We start from the raw sequence: 15,075 nt of genomic DNA, 5'->3' as shown, positions 1-15,075 counted from the left end.
GCGGTGACTTGAAATACCCTCTTTATTCACAAACTTGGAATTATGAACTTCAGAAGGACAGCTAGAATCATAAAGTATAGTAAACATAGAGAAGGAATTTTCCTTTTTGTTAGTTTTCCATCTTTAAGAACACAGACAACAGTGTTGAAACTGTTTCTGTGTTCTGAATATTTTCTGTGTTCATGCTTCTGAGTTTCAATTTCTAGGGATATTTCTTGAAAAAGGTTTTGAAGCCCATATACAGCATTTACAGTTTCTGTAGTTAAATACTGAGCAATGTTGATTTGCCAGCAGGAAAATTATATGTTCAGAAAAAAACCAGAATTTTCAACACTGATATTGAACTTTGTTTAATGGCTACTGATGTGCTACAAAATGAAAGCGGATTTCAGGAATGCTTATGTAAATTATTTTGAACTTTGCCTTGAATAATTATCTTTAGGATCTTCTCCATCACCATAGCCTTCCTCCCTATAAAAGCAAAGCCCATGGTTTCTTTCCTGTATTTATTATAGTTTGACTGTTGTCTCATCAGGTTAAAAGTTTTCTATCATAACTTGGATTTCTGTATTCTTTTGTTGAACGCTTAAAGGGTTTTGCAGTGATAGCATCTCAACATGACAAACTGGAACAAGAAAATAAATTTTCATAGAAAATTGTTGAATGCAGGTTACTGTGCTTGTAAATCACATTTCTAGAAATAGTAGCAAGGTGTTATGATCTTTTTACCCAAGAATATATAGGGACTAAAAGGGATCTTCTGGCTTACCCAGTGTCCTCCTATTTCACGCAACCACATCACATAACATTTCTAACAAAGTGATAAAGTTCTATCTTAAGAGGATAAGGGCTATTTTTGCCCCATTGCTTCTTCTGGAAGACTATTCAAGAACTTCATTGCTCTTTCTGTCCTGCCTTGGGATTGTGTTCGAGTAGTAGTATGTCCATATCACAGAATTGTCTTGTATTACTGTTAGTCACTCAGTTTGGAGTCTCGTTCTTTTTTCCGTTGTAACTAATCAATGATCAATGTCATCCAGTTCTTTCTGGGTAGTACCTGAGTCTTCATCTGTATTGACTGTGTATCCTAACATTTGTTATCAACAAGTGTGCTTGGATTTTGTCTCAAAGTTAAGTTAACAAATATATTAAACAAGATGTTTAAGGAGCACTCTGGTCTGGTACTTCATTTCCCAGGACTACTTGTGGTCATGTCCTTTTTCCTTTTTTTGGCCATTTTTTTACATGCCTTACCATTCTTCCAGTAATCACCACCTTCTTCTAGCATAACTAAGAATTTCCTTTATGGTGTCGTAACACAATTTTTGCTGATGCCCACGTGGATTATCTCTGTTGCATTTCCTTTGTCTGAAAATATGTTGTCTGATCACAGAATGTCAGCATCTGACGACACAATGTCAGTATGACAAAATTTATGTCTAGCATTTTACTCATCTCTTCTTGGCTTCCTTTTTTATTTTTTTTTTCATTTTTTTTTTCATTTTTTCTTGCCTTCTGCTATGAATTTTCACACATTCTTAGGGTCATTCTAGCAAGCCCATAGCTGCTTTTATCACTTTCCTGGCTGTTCTCAAAAATAGAGGCAATGCTATGAATTCTCTGATCATAGATAATAATCTTATCTATGGGGCAGCCTCTTGGAACCAGAAGCTTTTTCTGCCAGATCTTTAAGAACCAAGAATTACAAGCTAGAGATTTCCCAGAATGTCATTCATTTCTGCTGTTTGCTATGTCAACCAGCTGAAATTTGTAAGATGGAAACTAATTTGCTTACTAATGGAAAAAGACAGCATTAGGAAGTGTGCAACTGTAAATATCAGTGAAAGTTTAAATACTTTCATGCAAAAATAAGCTCCAAACTCAGACTTCCTAGGAAGTGTTTTTATTGGAAGTTGATTCTAGCCTAGTGCAATTTTATTCTTGGTTTTGTATTATTCATTCCCTTTTTGACAACTCATCAAGTCATGCTTTTTCCTGCCATAGGTCATCCTCCTTTTTATAGCAAAAGTGGGTGGATAGGAGTCAGCAGAAAGAAATCACAAAAGGTCCTTTGTATTTCCATGTCATTCTACCTAAATATTTGGAGGAAGATTGTATTTCTTTGTAGTATCCTCAGCACCTGATGTCCCTATCACCAGTTCCTGACAATAGGTTTCCAGAATTAGAATACAATTACCATGTAGCCTGTCCAAAGATGACTTGAAGACCTCTTGCAGACTTCATGACTTTTGTTTACCAGCAGCTAAAGCCCCATAGCTTTATGGATTTTGATTGCAAACTACTAAAAAAAAAACCTTGTTAATTTGCAGGATGGTTGTAGTGATCTTTCAGAACTTCCGTCTTTTTCATCTTATTTTTTATATAGAGAATTTTTTTTTTTTTAAATAGGGGTGGCTATTTTATTTGATTTGCATAATTTCTAGGGATGGATGTGACTTCCCTGGTAAAGGACTTCTTGACTGTATCTTTTAAGGGTTTACAGGCAGTCTAGATGCCCTAAGGGAAGTAGAGATGATGTCAAAAAAGGCAACTGGCCCACAAATCCTCATGTCAATAGAAAAATGGAAGTCTTTCTTCCTCCATGCATGGACCAAATAAGTTAGATCAAGACTTTATTTTCAGATGATAACAAGATAATTTTATGACAGATGTCTTTAGTTGCAATTAGGTCTGCTGGATTAATTAATGAATCTTTGTGAATCACACTGCTAAAATTAGCCTCAGAAATGCAACAGTCACTATTTTGTAGTTTTCTTGTGCCTTTCTCACCGCTTAACTTTATGTTGCTAGAGCCCGGATTTCACTCTTAACAAGGCTGATTGCCCATTTCCTTTGTAGTGAAAATCTAAGCTAAAATCATCAAAGTACTGGTGGCTATCCAAGATTCTCAAACGGTTCTACCCAAGACAGAAAGTTCTTCTAATGGAAAAATGAGAAGATGAGAACAGCTCATCTTCTTGCAAGGGGAAAAAAAAAAAGTGGATCTTCCAAAGAATGCAAAACTTTGCACACATAAAGGGGGTACAGCTGTCACGAGTGGAGGAGTGATCCTGCGCTGGGCTCCTGGGCTAACCTGGATGCTCAGATCAGGTGCAGATTTCCCCAGCTGGCATTGCAGTGAAGGCTCCGAAGCTGTGGTTTCATTGCTTTCTTTTTTGCTTGATGTTTTTTTCCCCCCAGTGGATCAACTAGTACTTGCTAACTACATCTGCAAAATCCTAATGGAGACAGGGCAATTATCTTACTTCTCTGAAGTATAAAAGTATATACCATTGGCTCTGCTTAGTTCCTTCTGGAAAACTAGAGTGCTTTCTCTTCACTAGGATGCTACAAGCAGGTAGCTTTTAATTACCTACTGTAAAATCAACTTTCTGGAATAGAACAAAGTCACATAAGCATCTGTGATTTAAGTCCTCTTGCTTGCTTGCTAAGACTAGTAGTCCATCTGGCTACTTTAGTATGATTTATTGTCATGCATTCTTCTTTTTTTTCTGTATTTCATTGATGTATTTTGGTATTTGCTTTAACCTTGTAAAAATTTCTGTGATCCTTTCTGTAACAGAGATTCATGATTTATTATGTTTAGTAGGTCAGATAACTTGTTCTTATGCAGACAGATCAGTGACATACAAGAAAGGAAATGTGAATTATCTGCCCACATCCCATAGTTTAGATAGCATCTCAGACTGAGCTATGCACCTGGGATATTCCTAGTGATACCAGGAACCCACAAGGTGTGTCCAATAGCATTTCATTCCTTCTCATTCCTTGCTTCAGTCTGCCTAGCTATATTTGTGCAGGCAGCAGCTCTTTAATTTGAGCATGAAAGAAATTATTCTAAGCAATTATTTACTGAGAGTGTCTCCACTCTTGAAATAACATGTTGATTCCATGTACCAGTGAGACTATTATGTAGGTCATTACTCAGAATATCAAGACAGAATTGCCTAATAAGAGAAGCATAAGACAAGATGATTTGCATAGCTCAGCTGAACTTCACAGTTTGCATTTCTGAGCAGGAAAAAATGCCAAGATTCCATAAGGCAACTACTTATTCCGAATCTGGCATTTCTCCTATTCAGAAACATGGATTGTGAAGTTCACTTGAGTTACTCAAATCAGGTTTTTTCCGGAGTATTTTAATAACAAGCACATTTTCTGTTATTAGTGTTTTACTTGTACACTATTTACATATTAATAAATTAATTGAGTATATTAATTTACATGCTGTCTCTCTCTCCTGATTCTGCAAGAGAAATCTCTGTAGTACATTTAAAGGAGTAAGGAACATAGGTTGCTACGAGTGTGCCTTTGCTAGAGTTAAGATGAGTATCATTCACAGCTCATTTGTGGCTTTGTCTTAAGTTACTCCATCACTTGCAAGTTATACGTGCAATTCTTAGAACATATATATAAGGGGTTTCACACATAAAGCGTGTGAATCTGACTTGAAGGCTGTGTCTGTATTAGTGAATAAAATGGACTAAGGACTGTTCTTTGGTCCTGAAGCTAAGTGGGTTGGCAAGCCCAGTGTCCATATGGCTAGCTCTTTTGCCCTTCTGACTATAGTAACTTGTTGGGGACGATCCTTGGCCTGTGCAAATCCCTGAAATGCAACTTTGAATTGTGGGAGAGAGGTAGCTGGCCTGAGCCAAAACTATGCCAGGAACCTCAATAACATTTCACACTACGCTTGCACACCCTTGCTGTGGCCTTGCTGAGCTTATCAGTGCAATGTTATCAGAAGATTTTGTTGTATCCCTGCCTGCCTTAGGATACCGTTCAGGGTCCCTTTCTGGCTCAGTAACCTCAGCCCCAGCCCAGCTTTCTGTACTGAACCCAGTGGTTAGGGCTACTTGCCTTCACAGAAGGGGTGCAAGGGCAAAAAACTCCACCTCCTTCCTCAGCCTAGGTTTATTCATTGGCAGCAGTGCTGCTCTGTAACTTGGGGAGAGGGGAGAAAGAATGCACCTAACGGTGGGTCTGTCGAACCTCTCTTCTGAAAATAAGCAACAGTTGTTACACTCCCTCTACACTGTTGAGCCACCGTGCACCCACAGAGGCTTTAAACAAAGATATCGCCAATGATCGGTAGTTTCTGCGGAACCCAAGGAAGCTTTGAGGATTCTGTACCCGACAGTGCAGCCAATCTGCCCAAGACCGACAGCACATCAACTGATTGTATTTGCAAGTAGTGACATTTATTTGGTTTGAATATCCAGATAGTGTGTGCAAGCGTTTTTCCATGAGTTGTTCAAAAATTGACCTTAAATATTTTGCTTTCCATGAGAAAAGATGAGGATTTCACAAAGACAAACATATTCAACTCTTCCACTTCTGTGGATCAGATATGTCAAAATATTATGGGGTTTTTTTCTTTATTATCATCAGAATGAAAAGTGAGAACATAGATTCTGGGCTCGGTACATGCTGTCGAATATTTTACAAGACTCTAATAAAAGCTTATTTGATGTGTTCTTAGATGATTTGCCACCGTGGTGAAAAACATAGCTATTAAAACTTTATAAGCAGCTGTGGCTACTTGCTCCTGTGAAAAAGCAAATCCCGAATGTCAACTTGCTTTCTGTGGTTCTTCAGAAAATAGTGTATTCCAGTCTGGTCTACACTTAATAAGTTTCACTGACATGATTATGGTTTTTAGCAGTGCAATTTTTTTCATCATCATAACTGTGCTTCACGCTGCCTTAGTACAGATGTAGGTATGCTGGTGCTCTTGCTTCACTGACCAGAAGGAGGATATACCTTTAAAACATGTTTCAGCTAGACTTACCATTTCTAGATGAGGGGAATGATTGCCCTATGCGGGACTAATAAAAAGAGACATTCTGAAATGCAGACAAGGCTTCAGTTTCATAGACACAGAACAGTTCTGAATAAATAAAGTCCTCTCTGCTTGGCAGTCAGCCGTGCTGACTCTTAAGACTTTATCATGTTTTCCAATATTTGTTTTTGTTTTGTTTCTTAAAATCCTCAAGTTCTTGCAAAATGTGAATGCATAGAAGTCTGTGCTTCATATTAGATTATATTTCTAGCATTCATAGTTGTGAAGAAAAAGCTTGAAAATGCTCTTACAATGCTCCCCACTTCTAACAAACAAATGGATCGGAAATGTACAGTATTTTAAAATATTGTAAGTTTTAAATCTAGTTTCTTCTTTCTGAGACCTCCTCTTTTTATAGTTTTGATAATAATGACTTCTATAAATTTTATTTGCCTGAGTTGATTTGAAATATGTTGGATCTCATGTACTGACATGTTCAGGCAAAAATGCATAAGATGTACCTTTTAGTAGGACTGCACACATTAGAAAAGTATGTTTTTCAGATTCAGGGACTTCTACTCAAAATCATGGCTGTTTTCTTTTTGGAAACATGTTATGATAGGTACACTTACCTTTTTTAGATGTGCTTTATGAACTTAAACTTGGACGTTGAGCTCTGTGCAGAGTACTGGTTATTAACATTCCAAAACGAGTAGATTTGGAACAAATTTCACAAGCACAAGATATCCCATGATTTTAAAACAAACAGTGCCCATGAGCCTCCTCAGATGTATCAAGAAGGAGCTTTCTGCCTGTATGTGACTGTACACATCTGTTAATTCAGAGATCTAAATGTGAAATCCAGCACTCAGGGACACCAGGTGGATATCTGATACTCTCTGAGGAATTTGGGCTTCATAAACCATTGTATGGATTATTCACAGCCATGCATTTTTTCCCTGCTTGTGACAGAAAAAATATGGGTGAAATATTTGCATCAATAATTAATCCTGGTATAAATCAATAGAAGTTACTAATAAATGAGAAACAGAGACATGTCACTGCCAAAAATCAGCTGTTAGTGCCTCTTCACTTACTGAAATGGCATGCTGCATATCACAAATGTTCTATTACTACAAAATATTTCTCTAGGTGAAAGTCAGGAATATTCTCCAGCTCTACTGTGAAAGCTGCAGTCATAGCACAATATGATTTGAGATTGGAATAAATGTGCATAGAGCATGAGAAATAAGAAGATACAATTCTTTATGTCTACTTTTCATGACTATTCAGAAGTACTTACATGATTTAGGAGCCTAAGGGCTCAATTTACTTGTCCACACATAAGGATCTTCTTCCATTTAAAACTCATTAGGGTATCACAAGGTTCCCCATGGGGCTGTCAGACAGGACACAGGAGCTATGGAAGAACTGTCTCCTTCGGGAACAGCAGCTGGAGACCAGCAAGGATATCCTCAAGTGCCTGAAGTGGCACTAGATGAGTGTATACTGCCAACTGAACTTTAAACCTTCCAAGTCCAGGCTGAATTCAAGCTTAGAGTCTGTTCTTGAAGAAGGTATCTGTGCTGCTGCTTCTAAAGAATGGAATAAGACATAGTCTTTTCTTCAGAGTGGCTATCCCTTTTTGCTCAGTATGCTTGCTCAACATACTGACTCTTTCCTTAACCAAACATATTTGTTCCTCACCCAAAGATCATGCAGGTGGTGAGGGACAACCCCCACCTCCCCTGGTAGCACTTCAGAGTTGGGCAAAACCCATAAACTTGGCTCCATCCCACGATGATGCCCTGGTGGTAACATCACCCTCCTGAAAAATGGCAGAGGTGGGTGTGATTTCTTCAGGCCAAGGATTGTCAGGGAAGTGCTGTAATCAGCAGATTGCAGCTACCAGTGGATATTTTAAAGAAAAATGGTGGATATGTCATCACTACATGATGGGCCTGATCTTTTCAAGGTGTAGTACTCACAATTCTGCATTTGATTCTCAAATCTCTCTCTACATACCTGAGACCTTTACTTTAATCTGGCAGTAAATCAGTCAGAAATGAGACTTAAGTTTCTGAGAATTATAGGCACTGTTAAAAACTTTATCCCTCAGCAGTGATTAAACTCACCGTCCACATAGGGGTCTCACCTAGTAGCACAACATCAGTGCTTCCCAAAGTTTTCCCTTAGCAACCCTACTTCCAGGGTCACAACCCCACTTTCATTTTCACTTCCAGGCTTGCCGGCCCCAAGTGGGGTCATGACCCTAACTTGGGAACTGCTCTATAACACATTGAAAAAATTAACATACCAGCCAGTAAATACATCAGCAAAACAAACCCATCCAGTCTACCCAAGACCCTGCACAGTCTTCCATCCCTAGAGGTCTTACCTATTAAACATGGGTTTTCAAAACCATGTATGTACTTGCAAGCTCACATACTGCCTTGGGTATGTGTTACCATTGTCTTGTAGTCTTCCTTTGTGCTATTTAGCTAAGTTTGGTGTTGACAAATATGTGCTAACACTTCTGAAAATATGACCCTATTTTTCTTGCTCATTCATATGTTGGAGGTGCTGCTTAGATTTATTATTTGAACATAATAGAGTTCACAGTTATTGTGTGTCAGAAACAAGATCTGGAGAGTCTGCTGTTCCCACAGCTGGAGCAACACATACTCATATGCTAAAACTGCAGTGTAAATTGTATTGTTCTTAGCAATTAATCATTTACACTGTGTTCTATCAACTCTCCTCCTCCTTAACTCCTACTGGTCTTTACCCTCTTCTTTCTTCTTGCAGTGTGTTCTACCACTAGATCTCAAAGAACTTTGCACAGGTTGTGACAGCACACAGGTTATGAAATCTTAATATCTTCATGTTACAGTAGAGAAATTATAACACTGTTCTAGCGAGTCTGTTACTCACAGTTACAAAAAAGTCAGTGGCAGAGAAAAAGATGAATCTCCCATTTCACGTGTCCCATGGTGGACTCCAGGCAACACAGCCAGTCAGCGCGGGATGTACCAGTAGATGGCACTTCAGTGTTCATAGCATTGCTTATACATCTGAGGGGCTGGTAAAAATGGGCTTCTTGCGTGTAGCTCTTCTTACACAATTTTTAGCATAATTTTATTTCTCTTTGGTCTTGTGCTCTTTTTCTGGGATCTTTACTATCCCCTTTTTTCATTTGCCTTGCTGTGACACTCTTCTGTTGCTTTTCCATTTCTGCCACTTTTCCATATGCTATGTCTCATTTTGAAAAGAAAGGAAAAAAAAAATCTTACAAAGTAGAAATCCCTCACTGATTTTTTTCAGAAAAGAGTTATCTAGATCCTGACTGATTCATTACTGAGGAGAACTGGGAGGGTGGTGAGCAGGAGCAGTAAGATTTACTCCCAAATGTTCTTAAGGTCCTATGTATGTGAATGTATGACTCCACAAGTGCACTGCAGTGACCCACCTGCACATAGAGATTAAATGATATTAATACTAAAACCACACCATACCAAGCCTCACCATGTATTTTTTGCGGTGTGAAGTAAACAGCTTCTTACTAACTTGCAGTGTGACTGTGAAACACATCCAAAGACAGACACTGTGTGTCCTCAAGTCTATATGTTATTCTACCTCTGCTGTACATGGGCTGCAGCTAAGCGCTTCAGGTTCTGGCCTTTCTTCCAGGTAGGAAAAGAGGGTTTTGATCAGGCTTCTGCTGTGGGCCCTGGCTGGATTTTGCCCCGTCAGCACATGTGGTGCTGCTTGCTAGGTTGCTGACAGTGGCAAGTGCCTTTCAATTAAGGCTGAAGTTCCATCAGAGCCCGTAAGTGGAGAATGCCGGGGAGATTAATAAACGAATTGTCACAGCTTCCAGGCATGCTGCGTTGGGAAGTGCAACTCTCGAGTTTGCGGGCTGTGTAAATTTGGAGCTCTGGGTCTGTATCTTTATAAAGATAGACTCAGTCCTTTTTTCTTTCTCATAAAATGAATGAAAATTAATTTCTCTAAAGTTGAAGTCCAAATGTGGAAATACTCAATATTTCTATATCTTTTATGCCAAGCATTTTAGGCTTTTTGCAGTTTTGGTGGAGTCACCATTTAAAACAAGGATTTGAATTGCTCTGACTAAACCATCTGTATGTGGGGAAAAGATTATGGGAAACATCCCTGCAGGGCTCTTTTTAGTTGCTCCAGTGGGCATTATCCATTATTTTTCCAAGTGTCTTGCCTTGGGTTTTTTTTGCTTTCCTGGCTGTCTTGACCAATCTAGCTGGTACTAGTTATTGTCTCTTTGAGAGTTATTGTCAGGCCTAAAAAAACGTAAATTTGAAAATCAGAACAATACAATAGTTCTAAACTGCATTTTAACTGCTTCTTTCATCTTATTTACTTGTTTTCACTTAAAAATACAGACAGAAACTTCTGTGCATTTGCTTGCATTTTCTCCACTACACATTCTACTCAGCACAGAATGAATATTCTAGTGAACAGATACTTCATTACTTGAACAGCAAAAAGGTTCACTAAAATTGAATGAAAATTAACGTTTATGGGAAATTTTAGGATCACTTAAGGATCATGTAAAGGAAAAACATATTAAAGAAGGAACATTCTGTATTCCTGCTCACAATTGCATCCAATGGCTGCGGTGACAGGGTATTCCTTGAATGTTTCTTGAGGGAATTGTTTCTTTTTAATGGGACATTCTATTCTGATTTTGGATTCTGTAAGACTTAAAAGTGGGTGGACATACCTCTTCAGAGGATCATAGGATAATTCAGCTTGGAAGGGATGTCAGGAGATCATCTGCTGGATTGTCCTCATGGGCAAAAAGGTTTCCCTTATACCCAGTGTGAACTTCTTCTATTTCAACTTATGCCTGTTGTTTCTTGTCCTGCTACCATGCAGTGCTGCGAAGAGCCTCGCTCTGTCAACACAATGACCTGCTCGTAGGTGGGAAAGGCTTCTCTGAGGTGCCCCCCAATGCCTTCCCTTCTCCAGGCAGAAGCAGCTCCATCCCTCAAGCTTCCCTTGCTGGACTTGTTGGTCATCAGTGCCACCTTTGTCTACATTGTCCAAGGACTTGCATAACTACCTATCATCTGGCTTATCTACATGTTTTGCCCTGTGACCTCTTTTAGCAATGCTTCTAATTCAGAAATCAAATGGCAGCATCTTTTAGTATCTTCTAAGATACTTTTAACAATGGCCACCCACCAACATCATCCTTGTAGTTCCAGGTGCCTCTTAAAATATGAAGTGATTTAAACTTGAAATGAAGAGTACATACCATGAAGCTCTGCAGAAGTTTGATAGGAACACAATTGTCTGAATAAGAGTGTTCCAAATTGCTAAGGGATCTTGGGTAATATATTAAGACTGTTCTTCTTATGTTAAACTGTATTTTTGCCTACAACCATGCTACACAGGGTAAGAATGTTTTTTCTAAAATGCTGCTTTTGCTGTGAACCTCTAACGTGCTATGAAAAATAGTTCCAACATTCATTTTTAAATATTTCAAAAGTCTTTAAAACCAAGTGACTAAAATTTAGTTCTTGAATGTGAGTGCTGTGGTTTCATTTTGAGGAGTTCTGAGTATCTGTAGACCTCACTGAAGCACTGGGAAGTTCAGATGCTATTACTGAGTGGCACTGGTGGAAATTCAGGGGCCTTTACACATTCAAATCTACACTGGACCACCTTGGTAAACTCATTATCCTGTAGCATCTGGTAGGTCTGATTAGCTGTTATCAAAGTCCAGAGTTCCTTCTCAGTTTTCTGACACATTAGTGCTCTTCAATCCCATGGTGAAGTTGAGCAAATCCATTGAAAGATTAAGAGATCAAAAGAATATACTTGTAAATTACAGAAAAATGAACCATACCTGTGGGTTTAACTCCAGATCAGTCTCTGAGCTGAACATTATGGCTCACACTTTGTTTTCATGTCATATTTCTCCAATGTGTGATAATTTCATTGGCCACATTGTTTAGAAGTAATGAATGAATGTGAATTATACAGATGATCCCATATGAGTGTCAGCAAAATCCTACCACTAGGGTCTATTATGTATTGATGTCTATCAGAAAAAAAAAAAGAAAATTAAAGAGTTCACTGATGCATACTGTTTTTCGTATACTACCTGCAAAATTCATGCTGCCATAATGGGTGAGGTAGGCCTTGAAATTACAGAAATATCAAACAAAAAATGTAATTGCCTTATCTTCAGGGAGTTATGAATTTAAAATCTCATACCTTGTGAACCCCTTGGTCTATGTACAAATGTTCTGCTTCACCAGAAAGCATGGAATCCTAATTCTTCAAAGGGATAAGATACAGATGTTTCTGTGCTGGTGATTCATTGTATAGTAAAATGTCACTGCCTAGAGAACAGCACTGCATACTGAAATTTAATTTCACCTGATTCCCATTTGGAGGGAAAGAAGGAAACATTTTTATGTCATAAAAAAAAAGAAATGGCAGCTGTTCGAAATTTGCTGAGAGGCTTGGAATGTAGCTTTAGTTGAGGTGTATTAGCAGGCAGAAAGCAAGCAAAGGGGTGAAAGGTGCAAAAAAAGAGGTCCATGATACGTTCTTAAGTATGTCACATGAACATAGCTATCAGGAATGCATTCGAGTGTGATCAAAATTGTGTATACTCACTTGCATGTATTGCGCAGAGAAATACATTTGGGAACCAGGGCTTTAGAGGCAATATTCGTATTGTTCAAATGCCTCAAGCTGGGTCTCTTGGAATTAAGCTGATTTCACTTAAGTGCCAGAATGTGTGTTTCTGTTTCCAAACATACACACTCCACTCTGTGTTACTGTGCCTGCATTTGTGAATGGAGTTCACAGGCCTGGGATTCAGTACCAAAGTAGACTCCATGGTGACCTAGGAGTTTCAGAAATGTGATTTACAGCAGGGGGGATATGTATGCTAGACAACAGAAAACACTGAAGAGAAAGATATTTCTGAAAATGTATTTCTCTTCTGGTTTTACAAGCTTGTGCAAGATGGTTTCAGAGCTGGAAACCACCTTCTTGTACTTAGACATCCAGACATCTCTGCTTCTTCGTTCAAACAACATCCAGGGTAGCCTGTGCATTAAGAGAGGAAGCAAAACTAAACCAAATCAAACCAAAAACACACACAAAAAAAGAACAAAAGGTAGAAAAAAATGGATTCAGCACCTTCATTAGACTGAGCGAATTAAGCTGATATTTCCACTTCCCAGGAAGTTCCCCACATACAAGCCTAGAAGAGAGAATGAAAAAAATAAAGTCTCTCCAGTTGTAACTATGACTCAGCATAGAAAAAGATGTGAGATTTGTAACCTTGATTTAAGCGGAGAGTTAAACATGATTTTGTAGTTCAAGGATGGAGGCACTTACCTATCGGGGGAAGGAGGAGGGGAGGCAACCTGGATTCTGGCCCCTGCTTCAAGCACTATTTATATATGTTACTCAATTACAAATGCGAAATGTGTAGGCAGCCCCTGGGGCAAGAACCCAGGACTTCCTCTTCAAAAGGAGCACCTATTAGGGTTGCAAATTATCCTCTCTCAATGAATCTTGCTTCCTCTCCAGTACAGAAGTATGGCTTCAGCAGGCACGACAGACAGTTCTCCAGCCTGAGTGTCACCTTGAGTTGGTGGTGGATGCACTTGGGAGATGTGGGAAAGATCTGCTCAGGAAGAGACTGGCAATGAACCTGCATCTCCCACTTCATGAACAAATGCCTTATCTACAAGTATGATACTATGTAAAATGTTGGCAGTCGTGCTGCCACAACCTCTGGACATGTTTCTGGGAGAAAGTCTGTGGGGCTGTTGTGCTTCATGACGAGGTTGGTGTGTTAGGCATGCACAGAAGATGCTTACCTCATGGAGCCTCTCAGGAGATGCCTCACCTGTACATCACAGACAGGCTTTGGTGCAAGGTAGGTTTCAAGATTTTCAGCTGTATAGAAATAGCAGTAGCAATGGGAAAGGCAGTAGCAGAACTTTTAGGTAGCAAAAACCTGATGTAGATTTATGTGGCCATTTCACGTACACGTACATGTGTAAATATAGCTTCCTGGCATTTTTGCTGCTTTTTTGAATTTGGCTGTCAGTGACTTTCTCAAAGTTATTTTGTGAACCAGCAGCAGGACATAAAATTAGAACCCAGAAATCCTGCTCTGCTACAGTCTCTTTGTAAGACATGTAAATATATTTACAATTAAAAACAGTCTTTTAATGTTGCTGTTTTGCTGGAAATGAAGTAGCTGGCACCTATCTGAATTTGAGAAAAATCTCCTCTGATACTCTCCACATCTATTAACTATTCTGTCTCTATGTCATTGTCATGTGTTTATTAGTTCCTTAAGAGATTTTTTCCAGTTCTTTTTCCATCCCTCTGTTCTCCCAGCCCTTGTTCTCTTTTATTCTGGGTTCTGTTCCCTCAGGAGACCAACATCCAGCTCCCTTTGCTCCTCTCATCATGTACTTCCTTCCAAAGAGACTACTTGTCTACATAAAGCTACAGGAGGATGAAGGGCAAAATATTTTTGCTATTATTTTGAATACAATATTATAAATGCACACTTGTGGTTTTTTATGTATTCACAGATGAAGAAATTGTATTTGCTTTGGATAGTGCTAAATAACCCATAACAAATCAGAGTTTATAGTAAAAATTATACAGAAGACTATAGCAGGAACAGCCTTCAAATATGATTTGTATTTAAACAAAATGGGTAAGTCAACTTCTGTTCTCAGACCTCAGTTCAGCGAAGTACTTAAAACACTATTGAATGAGGTGCTTAAGTTCATTTTAAAGTTTTATGCAGTATGATAGAGAAATTTTGATAAATGGGGTCTTATTTGGGAGACCAGCATAACCCCAATAGCATAAAACAGGGGTTTTGTCCCTGCTGTGCTCATGGTTGTTACCTTTCCTAAGTTCATCGTATTAGTGCCCACTCTTAAAAGTGTGCCCAGTCTGAATATTGGTTCACCAAAAAGAACTTCTAAATTAACCTTCCTTTTGGGAGAAAATAATATCCAAGTGATGATGTGCTCTTTGATGGTTTGTTGTTTGGGGTTTTTTTTGTCTTTTGTGCCAATTGTTACACATCTTGAATTTGGGCAAGTAGGCCATGTTTTGCTTTTTCTATTGGTCATCTAAAATGGTGATACAACTGCAACCCCAGTAACATGGATCTGAAATTCAAATGCATGTTCACAGCCTCCTAGAAATATGGAAGTTAAAGATGTCCAAGA

Source organism: Grus americana, chromosome Z (genome assembly GCF_028858705.1).
Source record: "Grus americana isolate bGruAme1 chromosome Z, bGruAme1.mat, whole genome shotgun sequence".
Classification (NCBI taxonomy): Eukaryota; Metazoa; Chordata; class Aves; order Gruiformes; family Gruidae; genus Grus; species Grus americana.
Note: the sequence above shows the minus strand (reverse complement) of the source record.